A 16,237-nucleotide genomic window follows, 5' to 3' on the forward strand; every position below is an offset into this window, starting at 1 on the left:
CACGTACGCAAGGAGGAGGAGGGTCATACCATCGATTTGAATTAACAACGACATCCAGGGAGGGTCTCCTAGTTAGAAGACAGCATTTTGGTTCGTTGGAGTAGACCTGATAGTCATGTAAAGCCTACCATGGGTTCTTATGATCATAGTCCACTATTTTAATTAATCTAGTATTTTAGGTTTTGCTTATTATTGGTATTAAGAGTATCATGGATGACTTAGATTGCTTTGATTAGTTCTTATTTTTTATTACTTCATCGCCAAGTAATAAATTGTGCATATGGCGCAAGCTTTAGGGTATAGGGTTTTATTATAAATAGACACCCCTTGTAGTCTTTTTAATTCATTGAAGATTAATAAAAATTTCTGTGTTTTTCTACTCCTGTAAGTTTCTGAGTTGTGGAAATCTAATTGGGTGTGAAACCCTCCATTCCTCGAAGGGCTGACTACCGTGGTGCGAAGCCATATTTATTCCGATTCGCCCTCACCTTTTACCATCCATAAATCTCTTCTCCTACAATCATCTACGCTCTAAATCCCTCCTCTATTGCAACAGTTTTTCTCTCTACAGTAGAATTCCAGAATCTAGCCCTACAAGAGGGTTAAAATTTTGACGGAGCACCACACACAGACCGTATATCGGATCGGCCTGAAAATCGAAGGTTTTGGAGTCCACCCCTGGTCGACTAGACTCAAGAAGTCAGTTTCTGGGTTCGGGGCCCACACGCACGTGCGGCCAGGCCCCTGCGCACGTGCTGCCAGGCCCCTGCGCACGTGCGTCAGTCTGACCCGCTGTCCACGTGGGTGGATTGTCGCTAGGTTCAATTTTTTTTCCCTCTTTCATTCCTCTCTTACTTATTTTTCGTAACCCCTAACCCTAGGTTGCATTAATCCCAATTTATTTGCCATTTTTTCCTAACCCTAGGGTTCTCTGGAACTGAAACCTGTGAATCCTTTGGATTGGGGACATATTTCTGTGCATGTGTGGATGAATATACTTCCCTTTGAGTATTATTTGGTCCATAATTTTTTAGTGATCAATCCCTAACATGTATAGGCCTGGACTCGCATAGATTCCTCTTGCTTGAATGTTTGAACTTTTATGTGGGATGTGAAATTTTTATGTGATTGTTTCTGAATTAGTATGATCTAAAGCCTGAGATCTTACATATCATATTTAATTTTCATGTTCTGTATCAAATTTGGTATCAGAGCTTAGGATTCTTATAAGGGAATGCATTACATGTTTAGGATTTCGTTTGTTTGTCCATTATGCATAAGGTCCCATCATATAGAGCTGTTTAGAGGTCTATAATTCTTGGTACAAGCTACTGAATTTTCTGCTATCAAAAATTCCCCAATATCTCTTTGTTGGATTTTCTGCTAATAAATTCTTTAGACAAGTAGGTTGTTGAAAATCGAGTAGTATTGTGTTATTTTGCCCATATAGTCCTATAAGAGCATTTAGTGCCATCTAGGCACATATAGTCATCGTAGAAGGTCCTTAGGTTGAGTTAGACGTTGTATGCCCACGCGTACGGGTCGTGGTTTTGGCTTGCACCCTATACTAAACATGGAGCAATTGCAAGAATCAGTGAATGGTTAACAGTTTGAGTCTTTGAGTAGACGCTTGGAACAATGTATGGACCAACGCCTTAAGCAATTTAATGTGCGCGTTACCCAACTAGAGACCTCCCTCGGTGTAAACCCTACCATTGGGGAAGATGCCCAATCTCAGGCAAGTGGTTAGAAGGTTAGATCAATGAATGGAGGTGGCGAAGGAATTGATCATGGGTGCACACCCGTGCCCCTACCCCGCGAGGGACATCATGATCAATATGACCCAGATGTGTAACTCCTCGAGGAAGTTAGAGTAGATGCCCCTACGTTTGATGGCCACTTGGACCCTATAGCCTTTTTAGATTGGTTGGCGGATATAAACCACTATTTTGAGTAGTATAACATATAGGATGCTCGTTGAGTCCGATTCGCCAAGATGAAGCTTGTGGGCCAAGCAAAGAGGTTTTGAGTGACGATAGAGTGAAAGAAAGAAAGAGCAAGGGAACTCCCAATAGTCCATTGGGGAGAAATGAAAGAAACACTTAAGGAGAAGTACCTCCATTTTTCTTATCGCTTATGGTTAATTGAGGAATAGTAGTCTCTTCGACAGGGTTCTATGAGTGTTGCTGAATATATTGAGAAGTTCGAAGAGTACTTTAGTCGTTGCGAGGTTGATGAGGACCCCATACTCACCCTTGCTTACTTTAAAACGGGTCTCCGTCCTGACATTAGGAGAGAATTGCTCGCCAAAGACATATACACTATTGAATAATTGTATCAAGTAATGTTAGACGTCGAGCAATACCTCAAAGCATCTGTGGGAAGGCGGTTTGACTTTCGCGATTCTAATGCTAAGGCAAATCCCTCTGGGGCTAAACCTCACAGTGGATACTAAAACAAACCTTCCAACAGTTCTCAGTCTAGGCCTAAAGATGATAAGGGTTCAGAAATTATTGAGGCTAGCTCATGTGGAAGTGGGGCAACTAGGTATTTTAGGTGTCAGGGGTTTGGTCACTTTGCCCGCTAGTGCAGCACGAAAGAGGACACCAAAGTATTCCTTATTGATGGGCAAGTAGAAGTAGTACCCTTAGAGAGTGACGGTGAGGAGGAAGAATATGAGCCAGTAAAAATCTCTAGTGATGCGGAAGAGGGAGTGCAAGAGTCTGCGACCCTCGCAGTTGTACGTTGCGCCTTTGCTCAAGCCAAGAACACTGATGATTAGGGTCGCAACACGATCTTCTATACTTATGCAAAATATGGAGAAAAGAGCTATAAGATGATTGTGGATAGTGGTAGTTGTGCCAACGTGGCATCGATAACACTATGAGCCGTTTGGGCTTGAAGCTTGAAGCTTAAAGCCTATCCTCAACCCTATAAAGTGTCTTGGGTTGATGAAACTTCCATTCTAGTCTCGCATCGTTATCTTGTTCCTATTCAGTTTGAATTATATAAAGACATTTTGGTGTAAAGTTGTTCCTATGGATGTTGGCCATATCATTCCGGGTAGATCATGACTTTATGAAAGGGATGTTACCATATTTAGTCATTCAAATGTGTGTACATTCTGGTTCGAAGGTAAGAAGGTCAAGCTAAATCCACTGCCACCCAAGAACATGACTGAAAAAGAGTCCACCACACAGAGTGGTGTGAGCAGCTTAAAAGAATTGAAGGAGTCGAAGTCCAAGTCCAAACCTCTCCATATTCTAAATGCTAGACTTTGAGCGAGAAACGAAGGCGGACTCGATGGTATACACCCTTGTGGCTAAGGAGAGTGTACCAAAGGCTAGTGTAGAGTTACCTATTGAGGCTATTCAGGTAGTGCATGAGTTTCATAATGTCTTTCCTGATGATCTATTGAATGAGCTTCCCCCTATGAGGGATATACAATATGTCATTGATTTAATCCCTGGGACGACTCTACTAAACCTCCCACATTACAGAATGAACCCAAAGGAGCACGCTGAGTTGAAGAGACAGATTGACGAACTCCTAGAGAAGGGTTTTATTCAAGAGAGCATGAGCCCGTGTGTCGTGTCAGCCTTTCTTACACCTAAGAAGGATGACACATGGAAGATGTATGCTGATAGTAGGGCTATCAACAAAATCACAGTCAAGTACCGGTTTCCCATACCGCGTCTTGATGACATGTTAGATATGATGACCAATGTTACTACTATCTTCTTGAAAATTGACCTTAAAAGTGGTTATCATCAAATCCATGTACGCCTTGGTAATTAGTGAAAGATGGCCTTCAAGACGAAGGATGGGCTATACGAGTGGCTAGTTATGCCTTTTGGGTTAATTAATGCCTCAAGCACTTTCATGCGTATGATGACCCAAGTGTTGAGGCCCTTCACGGAAAAGTTTCTGTCGTATACTTTGATGATATCTTGATTTATAACATGACCAAGGAACAACACCTCAACCATTTGAGGCAGGTTTGTGGGATCCTTAGAGCCGATAAATTGTACGTCAACCTAAAGAAGTGTGTATTTTTGTCTAGTAGTATTATCTTCTTAGGTTTTATTGTGTCAGCTGAGGGTGTATCAGCGAATCCTGAGAAGGTCAAGGTCATCGTCAATTGGCCTGAACCCTGCAATATTCATGAGGTGCTCAGCTTTCATGGCTTAGCCACCTTTTATAGGCGATTCATTCAAGGTTTCAATTCCAATATGGCTCCCATCACGGATTGCATAAAAAAGGAAAAGTTTTAATAGATAAAGGCAACCTTGAAGGCCTTAAAAGAGATAAAGGTCAAGATGACCAAAGCTCTAATCACGCGACTTTCAGATTTTTCAAGAGCTTTTAGAGTTGCATGTGACGTGTCAGGAGTCGGCATAGGAGTACTTAGTCAGAAAGGGCACTCTGTCGCCTTTTTTAGTGAGAAACTGAATGAGATGAAATAAAAATATTTCACCTATGACAAAGAGTTCTATACAGCAGTGCAATCATTGCGTCATTGGCGTCATTATCTATTACCGCAAGAATTCGTCTTATTCTCAGATCACGAGGCCTTAAGATATCTAAACTCTCAGAAAAAATTAAACCCTAGGCATGCCAAGTGGGTTCAATTCCTTCAAGAGTACACTTTTGTGCTTAAGCACAAGGCTGGTGTAGAGAATAAGCTTGTCGACGCATTAAGTCGTCGAGTCGCATTACTCAATTCCATGAGTGTTGAAGTTATGAGCCTCAAGCGCGTCAAAGAAGATTATTCTGAGTATCTAGATTTTGGAGTTGTGTACACGTCGTTGTTAGAAAGTTCGTCAGGAGCTAGCAATGAATACTTGATTTTAAATAGATATTTGTTTAGGAGTGACCGCTTGTGCATACTGTGCACCTTCCTCCACGATTTTCTTGTCTGGGAATTACATTCAAGAGGAATCACGGGACATTTCGGTCGAGAGAAGACCATTACCCTAGTGGAGGATAGGTTTCATTGGCCAAGCCTCAAGCGAGACGTGACCAAAATTATAGGATAATGTCGTACTTATCAACTAGTAAAATAAAAGAAAAAAAATACAAGATTATACACACCGTTACCAGTTTCATTCATCCCTTGGCAGGACATCAGTATGAACTTCGTGCTTACACTCCCCAAGACTATTCGGAAACATGATTCCATATTTGTTGTCATGGACCATTTTTCTAAAATGTTCCACTTCATTCCTTATTTTAAGACCTCTGACGCATCTCATGTTGCCAAGCGGTTCTTTAGTGAGATTATTAAACTGCATGGGTTACCAAAAAGCATATTGTCTGACCGTGATGGGCGATTCATGAGTTACTTTTGGAAGACACTATGACACATGACGAACATTAGGCTCCAATTTTCTTATGCCTACCACCCTCAGACCGATGGTCAAACTGAGGTGGTCAATAGGAGCCTAGGGAGTTTGCTCAGATGTTTAGTGGGGGAGCATAACAAGACATGGGACATCGTACTACCTATAGCTGAGTTTGCGTTCAATAGCTCTGTTAATAGGTCCACGGGTCTAAGTCCTTTTGAAGTCGTTATTAGTTATAAGTCTAGGAAGCCTATTGATCTTGTACCTATGTCACTGTCCCAAGGCCATCAGAGTCTACAGAGTCTTTTACGCATCACATTCATTCATTGCATCAAGAAATCAGGTAAAAGATCACTACTAGTAATGAACATTACAAATTTTCTATAGACCAGCATTAACGTTTCAAGTAACTCAATGTAGGGGACTCTATGATGGTCCGCGTTAGGCTCGAGCAATATCCTCAGGAGGCTGTTTGTAAATTACACGCGTGTAGCGCTGGACCCTTCAAAATTATAAAACGAAACGGTCTCAATGTGTATGTGGTAGATTTTTCACCTTCCATTGGAATTAGTTCCACATTCAATGTAGAGGATCTAGTTACTTTTCAAGGGACCACTGATACTTTATCCGGCCCTTTGCCCACCATCCTGATTTCTCATATTGGTCCCTTGATCCATGACCTCTTCCCATATATCTCGTATGGGAGGCAATTTATTGGGGAGTTCATCAAGCACAATCACCTTAAACTCCTGCAACAGTGGCTTCAAATCCCTTGCGATGTTCACAGGTTCCATATATTCTTTCTTTTCAACTAATGGATATATATCTCTTGTTTTCTCGGATTGTTTAACAAAAACATGTTCAGTTGTGAGAGATTGTCCCTCCACTTTCGAAGTCTTAGATTGGTTCTCCGCTCTCGTAAGAAGGAGGCCAATCTTTCTACCATCTTTAGTAAATTTAAATACGTTATCCTGACCTCTATGCGTAGCAATAGTATCAATATTATTTTACCATGATCGATCAAGTAACATGTGACAAACTTCTATGTCGATTACATCACAAAGTACTTGATCCTTATAATTTTTACCAATTGAAAACGAGACATTGCATTGTTCGGTTACCTTTGTTTTGTTGACCTCCTTGATCCATCCAATTATATACGGAGATGGATGCTTTTCTATTTTCAGTTACAGCTTTTCTACCATTATTTTAGATACGAGATTCTTACTGCTCCTAACATCGATTATCACATTACAGACTTTTGGCTTACGGTGTACTTCGTTCAAAAAATGTTATTTCGTTGTAAATCTATTTCTACCTTTGGCATGTATAATGGCTTCCTCACGATCAAAGTGGTGGCCTGGGATTTTCCATAATTTGATGGTGCTCTGCAAAAATTGGGGTTGTATTGTACAACAACCACGGCTGATTGAGCATCGCTTTGAGCTCGAGGCGAAATTAGTGCATCCGCAATACAGTTGAGGGTTGCCTACAGCCCTTGCATGGTCAATTGACTCTCCCGGTGGAAAGCTTTCATTCTTTCCATAAGATAACGAATCCCTGGATCACCGTCTTCCTCGAGAATAACTACTTCGAATCCATAGAACTTCTCTAGACTCCTCATAGAGGCTTTTCGAATCCACGAGGAAATGAAGCAAGAAAATAGAAATAAATTCTAATAAACTTGAAATTTAATTAATTAATTAATTAAATGAGTTCACAACCCTTTAAATAGGGATACCAAGCAATAGGAGAGAAATCAGAAGCAGACTATAACTAAAACTCCTATAAATTCGCAACTTATTATAAATAGTAAATTTCCTTTTATAATAAGTGTCTTATGTGGCTTAACCATGTCGTTCTCCTAATTATTCTAAGCATTTTTCATGTTGGACACAACTAAAGCCCAATGGATGAAGAGTTATAATCAAACTAAAACTCACTATTTATAGTAAAAACAGAACTAAACATGGAATTCGATCATCGATATGATGGAATATTGCAAATTTGGCCTGGGCAACCCGGCATAGCCGGGTTGGTTGGCTAAAGTAGCTCGTCCTACCCCAAAATATCATATATGGTACGTTGAGTATCTCATTCCGATTTGCGAGATATGTTTGTTTTAAGGTTCTGATGGTCTTGATAGCTTTTGCCTCCAATCGGGCTTTCTGTAGTCCATCTTGGACATGAAAGTGTCCACGACCCACTCTACATCACTCCAGTGGTAGACTCACAAGAGTTTCAACACCAGGTTATGGGTTCAAGCACCCATAGGTGGTGAAATCCCACTTCTGCGTGAGTGTGTGGGTGTGTGCGCGTGTAAAAAAAAAAAAAAAAATGTACATCCTTATATTAATAGGTGTGAAGGTTGGACTGGGCTCAGCTAGCTCATTGATTGGGCATTTGTTTGTAGTGCCAAACTCGCATATTGACATGACAGATGAACATGGTGTGGAGCATTATTCAGAGTATCCTTGATATTATGATAATATCGCTATAATTATCTAATCTCCAGCTAGACGATATCGATAACATTGGTGGCAATATGGAAAACACTGTAATATAAAAAAAATTCCAAGCATGGGCAATATGTCACCAAGTATCATCGATGCATCAATATCACCGATGTATCACCAATCTTTCGATTGTGCAAGTTTCAGTTGTTGTTTGTATTGTCAATGTATTGCTTAAATTCTCAAAATTCCAAGTGTTACTTGTATTGTCCATGTAAATTTTAGAAATTCCAGGTGTTGTTTGTGTCACCAATGTAAATTCCAGGTGTCGCTTGTATCACCAATGCATCGGCAATATTTCGATACCATCACTGATATATCAATATCCCCAAATCTGTTTATTAAAAAATATTTAGATTGATAGGATGGATGGATTGAATGGGTGTATTAATTATTGGATGGGATGGATGGATGGGTGGATGGAATGAATTGATGGTTGGATCATCATGCATGTATGTTGTGTTTATATGCTTATTTATGCATGAATGTATATTGGATGAATGCATTATGCATGTTTGTTTGTGTTGTTATAAGAAGTTTTCTCGTTAATTGATATAATGAGATTTAAGTGACAAGTTTGTTACCATGAGACCCATTTCTTATAATAACACATACTTTTAGGCCCTATTAAATGGAACCTTATTATGTATGCATTTTATTTTTTTGCAATTTTTTAATTCTTAAAAATACGAATGTGTATTTTAGCATCTTTTGAAGTTTCACTGAAATTTTCCATCTTTTTCCCATGTTTCCTCACATTTCTTTAAATAAGTTATATTATCATCAATATTGATATTGTTCCCATATTTCTCTTGCCAACAAAACTTATAGTGCCATGGACCCTTTAAACATTGGTTTAGTGATATCCCATAATAGAAAATCCTGCCAAATGTACACCCAGGTCCAACCATTTTTAACCTTGATTCAAAGTATGGGCACAACTATTTATTGATTAGGCTTCAAAAGCAGTTCCTGAATCACAGGCCTCTATTAGAGGCCCAGAACAACCTAGATTAGTTCGGGTTGCCAAAAAAACAAAGGTTAAAACTAAGCCTTTTGCTAGGTTCGATCAGGACCCTAACAAAAAGATAAAAGAAAAAAAAGGCTTTGTTAATTGTGCTTTGAAATCTAGGTCTTGACTGTTTATTAATGAGGAATCACATAACCATGTTTGATGCAAAACCCTAAGTAGAGGCCTGCCTGATGAGAGATTGGGGTAAGATGGACCTGCTTCTGGGCTTGTGTCCAACCCAATGCAAAAAATGCGGCTGATTAGCCCAATTGCTTGGCACTCGGCTTCCAAACATCATGGCCCGATTAATAAATTTGCCTTCAAAAGCCATGTTGAATGGAGATGGACTAGTTTGGGGCCAGGATAAGAAACCACACAAGCCAGCCCATGCATGTAAAAAGAATGCTCAAACCACATGTGAGTACTATGTACAACCCACCCCATAAGCCAAAGATCGGACCTATTACGGCCGGACAGACTTCATGTACAGCTTGGATCCAGATGGGTCTTAGTGGTACCAACATGTTACATAGGCACGAGATCCAAGCCATCAATCACCTGTCCCATCATGTGCATGCATTGCTTTTCAAGAATTGAAGCAGTCCACTCATCAGATGAACTACCATGTTAAAAACATGTGGACGGAAGACAATTTTTTTTTTTCTCATCCGTTTATTTTGTAACGCGTGAATCACTTGGATGGGCAGAGCCCTAGATTACACTAAACATACCTTGTTCTAAATAAAATGGTAAAAACTTGGATGGATATCTGATGTATGGTTCGAAATTCATGCACTCAGCAGTCCACATCCAATAAAAAGATGTCCACTAACCAGTGGTCAAGGTCATCTAACCGATTTCAACAATAAGGCCATCTAGGTTTTGGTTTTGCATCGACAGTGATCTCATGCTATTTCGCAAATCCTACCCACACCCTATAGTCCCCTTGCTCGTCACCTTCACAGTGGGTGCAATGGGTGTGAAAGTCGATATGCAGGCACTAAGAAATTGCACAGATGGACAAAGATAAATGAGACCATCAAATCGGCAAGACCCATTTGGATGGGCTGAACTGAGGATAACACTGGTTTGATTTCTTAAACTGGCTGATTGATGAATATTTAATGGATGGTCGAACCGAAAAACAGCCAATGGTACCAAGTCAACAAATTAATGCCCATGAATCAGAGGTTAGTAGGGTCGGTTGATATATCTGAATTTTGGATGATGACCTTCCTACAGTGAATCCCTCAATTTGGACCATTTAGTTTGAGTTAACACCACATGTAGGGTTTCTAAGTGGTTGACACTCTGCCTGAATATCAAAAGAACTCCCCTTGGTGACTGTAAAGATAGCTCTGAACAAACAATTTTATTTTTTTTTTTGGCAAATTTAAAGATTGTGGGAATTGACCAATTCAAATCCACCACATTTTATTGATTTCAGGAGGATTGTGAAACCATCCTATTCAAAGAATTCTTGCAGGAAGCCCTCCAGAAAAACTCTTCCCAATAGTTTAAATGCATCTCCTTCTGAGGTAAACTTAACAGAACATCTACTTGGTTTCAAGATTCACAACATTTGACTTTGCTACCCTAGCATGAACAGATACATCCACGTAAATGTCCAATTCATTCACCACAGAGATCCTAAGGCTAGATTTCAATAGCTTTCTCCCCTACCCAACAGCTCCTCCATCAACCACTTCCTAATTGTGGATATTCTCCAACCCCAACCTTTCCCCAGCTGCTTCTGAGGGAGCTCCAAACAGAGCTTTGTGACCAGCAACATTGCTTACACCATTAATATCTTTTTTTTTCCCAGAGTTCTAAGGCCACGGTGCCAGCAGCCTGACAATTGAGGTTAGAAGAAGCGAAGCATTGCAAGTTCCTACTTTCTCCCTCCAGACTGCAACTGAGCCCCTGAGAAGGAATCCCTTGATACATATCATCAACATCATAGCTTTGTCCCAACTGTCTGAAATCCCTGTTCTAATCACTTCCCGTAAACATTCATTCCATATTTCCGCCCCAAGGAACATTAGAGATTTTAATACATCATCATTAAATATCAGTAGGAACCAAAAATACATCTTACACTGAAAGTTGGAATCCTGAAACTTGACAATGGATCATCATTTCAGTATTGAAAGTTGTAGGCAAGGATAGAAACAAGCTTCTCAACATCAATTACATCGATCCTCTCAACCTCTTCTTCCCATTCATCACCATCTGGCCCTAGTCATTCTACTGGAACGTCTTCATTAACGAGGAATCTATAACAAAGTGATACTATGAGCCCTACCCAAAAAGACTGGGAGAAGGCACAACATTCATGGTTCATAGTTATAATGAACAAATGGGCAGAGAAACCAGACAGAATCACTAAATAAGAAGGGATCTAAGGACCCAGCCACGAAGGACATTAAAGAAGAAAACTAACATATCGTCAAGTAGTACCTAGGTGTTCACATGGGAATTGCTGAAGTCAAAACTGGGTAACCAATTGAGGAAGATCTAGTGAAGCCAATCTTAAGTAGTGATCCACCAGGAAAAAGAAAATGTAGAAACAACCCTAACTAAAGGATAATTTTTGTCAACACTCTAGTCATCCATCAAAAACCAACACCCAAGTCAGAGTTCACCTCATGGTTATTCTTCAGATGAATATGATGAGCAGATTTCTAGTGACGAACCAATGTTCTAATTCAAGGTGCAACACTGATAACAGCCAAGTTAATCGTAGTATTGACAGCTATCAATGCTTATGTCTTTTGTACCTGAGGAGGTAAAACAAACAAATCCTTTATCAAAGAAGACAATTCGAAAAACATTTTAAGGGTGAGACTCACAGGGAAAGAGGGGATAGATGAGGAAATAATATCCAAGAGAACAAGAGGGATCCAAGACTGAGACTACAACCATCAAATTTGCTTCGGTAGCTTACCGGGCCCAAGTTATCCCAATTCCAAAATGAAAGAAACAGACAAAATTATAGAATCCAAGTACAGAACAAATTCCAAATAAACATCCAAAACAGCTAAATAAAGGTCTAAATTGAACCACCCAATGACAACTGAACAGGTAAACTATACACGCATCAGGATGAGCCATTCCACTTTATCTAGGATGAGCCTGAAATGTCAGTTTGTCAAGAGTTATGATAAAGGTTATGGCCAAGGTTTCACACCAGCTACCAGCCTGACACAACCCTCCTTTATCCGGGCTTGGCACTGGCCATGAAAGCAAAACTCCACAGGTGTTATTCCACCAAAAATTACAAAAACAGAGAACCATTCAGCAGTATCATTCCAATAGCTTTCAATCCAATCAGCTACCAAATACCACTAAAAAGGCACAGATTGCTCACAGATGCCCCTCAGTCCTACTTCATAAAAATGCAATTTCAACCTGCAGCTCTTGATGTGAAATATCAAGACAGTATGTGAAAAAAATATATCGATTGATTATCAAAATAGTGTAGTTTTTTTTTTTTTAATTTTTTTTGAAAGGTCAAAATACTGTATAGTTTTTTACATTATGAGCAATAATAATCACACTTCTCACAAGGTTTTTAAGACCCAGCCTGCTTTAAGTTAATTTTTGCTTCCATGCTGAAACGAAATGTACAACCATCTTATTGGATCAATGGCCATAAGGCCCATTTGATCCTAAAAGTTCGTGGTGGAGACCTGGGTAATCCCCACAACTGTTTGCTTATCAAGATCTTTAAAACCCTGTTTTAATGCTATTATTATTATAAAATATTTAATTTTCAATCAGTTTCCAACTGTTCAAATCAACGGCCAATGATGATTAGAGTTTCTAGGTATAATGGGGGAGCTCTTGTTCTCTTTTGACCATTCAGCATAGGATGGACTAGTGTTTGAGCATCTTTATGCTGCTTACTTACTGATTCATTGTTTATAGGCGACTGATCATTCCCGCAATCACCTTTGGAGGTTCAGTATTATCAAGTTTATTGGTTTCATTGAGTTCTTTAAAAAAAAATTTTTTTTTTTAAATGAGCATGTCTACTTTCTATTAGACCCTTTTTCTTTATGGTAGTACATCCACCCTTTTGATTCACTAGAAAAACCTATGAAATTACACCTATCAGTCATTGGTTCCAACTTATTTCTAAGTAGATACGATACCAATACTTGTGCTACTGAGCCCCATTTTCTAAGGTCACTTGGATCAAGTTTTCTACCTTTTCACAACTCATAAGGAGTAAATTCTATGGATTTTATTTTTATTATTATTATTATTTTTTTTGGGGGGGGCGCGGTGTTGTTCCTATTTAGGATATACATGGTCATGCTAAATGCTTCTCCCTAGGTCATAGTCAACAAGGATGTGCTAGGATGGTCATAGCCATGTGCAACGATGGACAGCCATATCTAAATCGGTTCTATTGGACCTTTTTGCTACACCATTCGGCTGAGTATATGCCATTGTAGTTTGACACTTAATTCCATTGACCCTACAATATTCGTTGAACTCATTGGAAGTGAAGTCACCTCCCTTATCTGTTCTGAGAACTTCAATGGTTCTTCCTAGCTGGTTTTCTACTTCCCTTTCATTTTCTTTAAAGGTTTCTACGGATTTTGATTTCTTGCTAATTAGATATACATACCCAAATCTAGAAAAACATCAATGAAGGTGATGAAATATTATTTGTTTCTATGATTTGTTATGTTAGAAGACAACAATTTTCTGAGGTACTACAGCGAACCACTCTAATGTGCAATTTCCTTTAGGATAAGGTTTTCTAGTCATCTTACTAGATAAACATCACGTGTTGAATTCTACTTTGTCTAGATGGCCTTTCCATCACGTGTTGAATTCTACTTTCTAGCCTTTCCATTTTATTTTTTACAATGCCATAACCTAAGGTGCCATGTATATGCATCAGCAAGGAAACAAGAATTAACTAAATACCAGAGGAATTAATGTGAGCAATAGAAGCCATAACATCCAGCATTAATAAGTTTTCACCATGAGTTAGATGGCCCCGGTTAACAACATGACCATGCTCCTCCATGGATAATTTCAATGATTGGAAATAAACATCAAAGCCTTTGTGAACCAGAAGCGAGACAAATACAAAGTCTTATAGTAGCAGCATAGAATACATCAGTTAGCACAACGTCCAGTTTTTTGCATTTCAATCTCCAGGTTCCCACACCTAATATGTTAAGAGTGGGTGTTCGTTTCCATTTAAATTTGATTTTCTCCAGCTTTGAATTCCACAAGGGTCTCAAACAGGTCTTTTGAGTTAGCAATGTGCCGATTAGCTCCTGTGTGAACCCACCAGCCCTTCTTGTCATGTTTGATGAATGGGCAATCTGAAAGAACACTTGCCATATAACCATTTTTTATTTTGTAATTGGCAGGTTGCATTTGATAGAATTTTGGTAAAGCGTCATAATAAAGTTTGTTGTTTTTTTTTTTCGGTTTGTCATAAAAACAACCAAGCCTTCTAGTTTACACATGATAAAAGAAAAACATACTGTATTGGTGGAAAAATGCCCTTTTTACCATTGGCGAGCTCCAAGTGGCTTGACAATTTGTGTTGATAATGATATCATCCAATTTCTTAATCCACTCCCATTACATGCACATTGATCAGATGATCCCGCATGTTCTGATGCATAAAAAATCTGTCCGAATGATGAAGAAATGGCCTGTGGAAGATCCGTATGTAAGATAGGCCTACAAATGGGTCTTATCAGAATGTTCGCCTAAAGGTAGGTTTAAAAGCTCAAACCTGATCTTATATTGGTTAGGTTTGGGCCTTAGTTAATGTGGCCTACGCCAGGCTTGACTCAACTACAAGCTTGGGCGTCAACCCTGACTCAAACTATGGGACTCATGCGGGCTTAGGCATCAACCCTGACTTGACTATGGGCTGCATGTGGGCTTGGGTATCAGGTGGGTTCAATTATTGGGCCTAAATGTGGGCTCGAGGTTGAAAATGCCTAGCTCATCACAACAATCTAAGGACAAGTGGACAACTCACTTTCCAAAAAAGCTACACCCTTTTTAAAAGTTCCTAATATATACCTTTTCGAAGTAAAGATGATTCCTGATGTATTTAATGTATTTATTACATCTTCCCTTCTTTTTTTTTCCTTTTTTCTTTTTGTTTTTTTGTTGCTCATTCCACACATCTCCTTTCCACTTCTTCTTTCACAGCAATAAGGTAAACTCTCCTTCAAGCTTTGTTGATAGAGGTTTTTAGCATGGTAGAAAATTCCAAAATGATGCCTTTCTGCGATGATCTCCACCATACAATGATACAACTAGAGCTGTACAAGAACCGAGTTAGCTCGGTTAGCTCGCTCAATTCAACTTGAAAAAACTTGATTCAACTTGGTTCAAAACTGAGTTCGAGCCGAGTCGAGCTGATTTTTTTAGCTCGAAAAAATTTCGAGCCGAGTTCAAGCTTGCCCGAGCTCGACTCGACTAGGATCGAACCCCAACTCAAATCGAACTCGGATCAAACTAGTTCGGTGACTCGGTTATTTTGATATTGATGTTGCTCAACAAGTGTTTGATGAAATGACTCAACGAAGTGTCAGCTGGTGGCGACGAAGGTATGGATATGAAATAAATACCTGTGTATCTTGATTTTTATGTTGCCTACTGAGCGTTTGATGAAATACCTGTAAACCGATGTTGCTGCTTTACATTCTGTGAGAAATTGAAGGTGCACTCCATGTGTTTGAGAAAATGTCGCAGAAGCTCGATCTTGGCTCGAACTCGGCTCGAACTGGCCCGAGCTGCTGATCGAATCAAGCCGAGCTGGCCAGTTAGGCTCGAGGACCGAGTCGAGCAATGCCAAGCTCGACTCAGTTTGACTCGGGTACACCTCTAGATACAACAGTCAGTTTTGATGGCAATAGATATGATGATAAAGAAAAGGAAAATAAAAGAATAAGTAATGTGTAATAATTGTTTTGAAAAAGGTAGAAGCAATTATTACCTTTTTGAAAAGGTTGTAGAATCTTGAAAAATTAGTTGTCCACTTGTCCTTACACGTGTTGACGAGCTAGTCAGTCTTGAGCCAGCATCTAGGCCCAGTCAGTCTTGAGCCAGCATCTAGGTCCAGTTCTTGAGCCCACGTGGTGCCCAAGCCCACACGAGGCCCGTAGTTGAGTCAGGCCCGATGGAAGCATGTTAACTAGGTCCTAAGCCCAAAAAAAATATACAAATCAAGTTTGGGCCCATAAAACTGCCTATACACATCTAGGCCTAGTACTTGATCCCACCTGCTGCCCAGGCCCACCGAGGCCCATAGTTGAGTTAAGCCCGACTCAGGCTACACTAAGTCCAAAAGCCCAACCAATATACAGATTAGG

General features: G+C 39.7%; 1 long non-coding RNA gene across 1 annotated transcript; it reads right to left on the reverse strand.

Moving 5' to 3' along the window:
* Positions 1-13,728: 13,728 nt before the first annotated feature.
* On the reverse strand, positions 13,729-15,954 carry LOC131248972 (uncharacterized). The gene is made up of 2 exons (XR_009172565.1): positions 14,387-15,954; positions 13,729-14,221 (listed from the first exon to the last, which is right to left on the reverse strand). It is a non-coding gene; the product is annotated as an uncharacterized LOC131248972 (long non-coding RNA).
* Between the last annotated feature and the right edge of the window lie 283 nt (positions 15,955-16,237).

The sequence above is a fragment of the Magnolia sinica genome, chromosome 6 (genome assembly GCF_029962835.1).
Source record: "Magnolia sinica isolate HGM2019 chromosome 6, MsV1, whole genome shotgun sequence".
Taxonomy (NCBI): domain Eukaryota; kingdom Viridiplantae; phylum Streptophyta; class Magnoliopsida; order Magnoliales; family Magnoliaceae; genus Magnolia; species Magnolia sinica.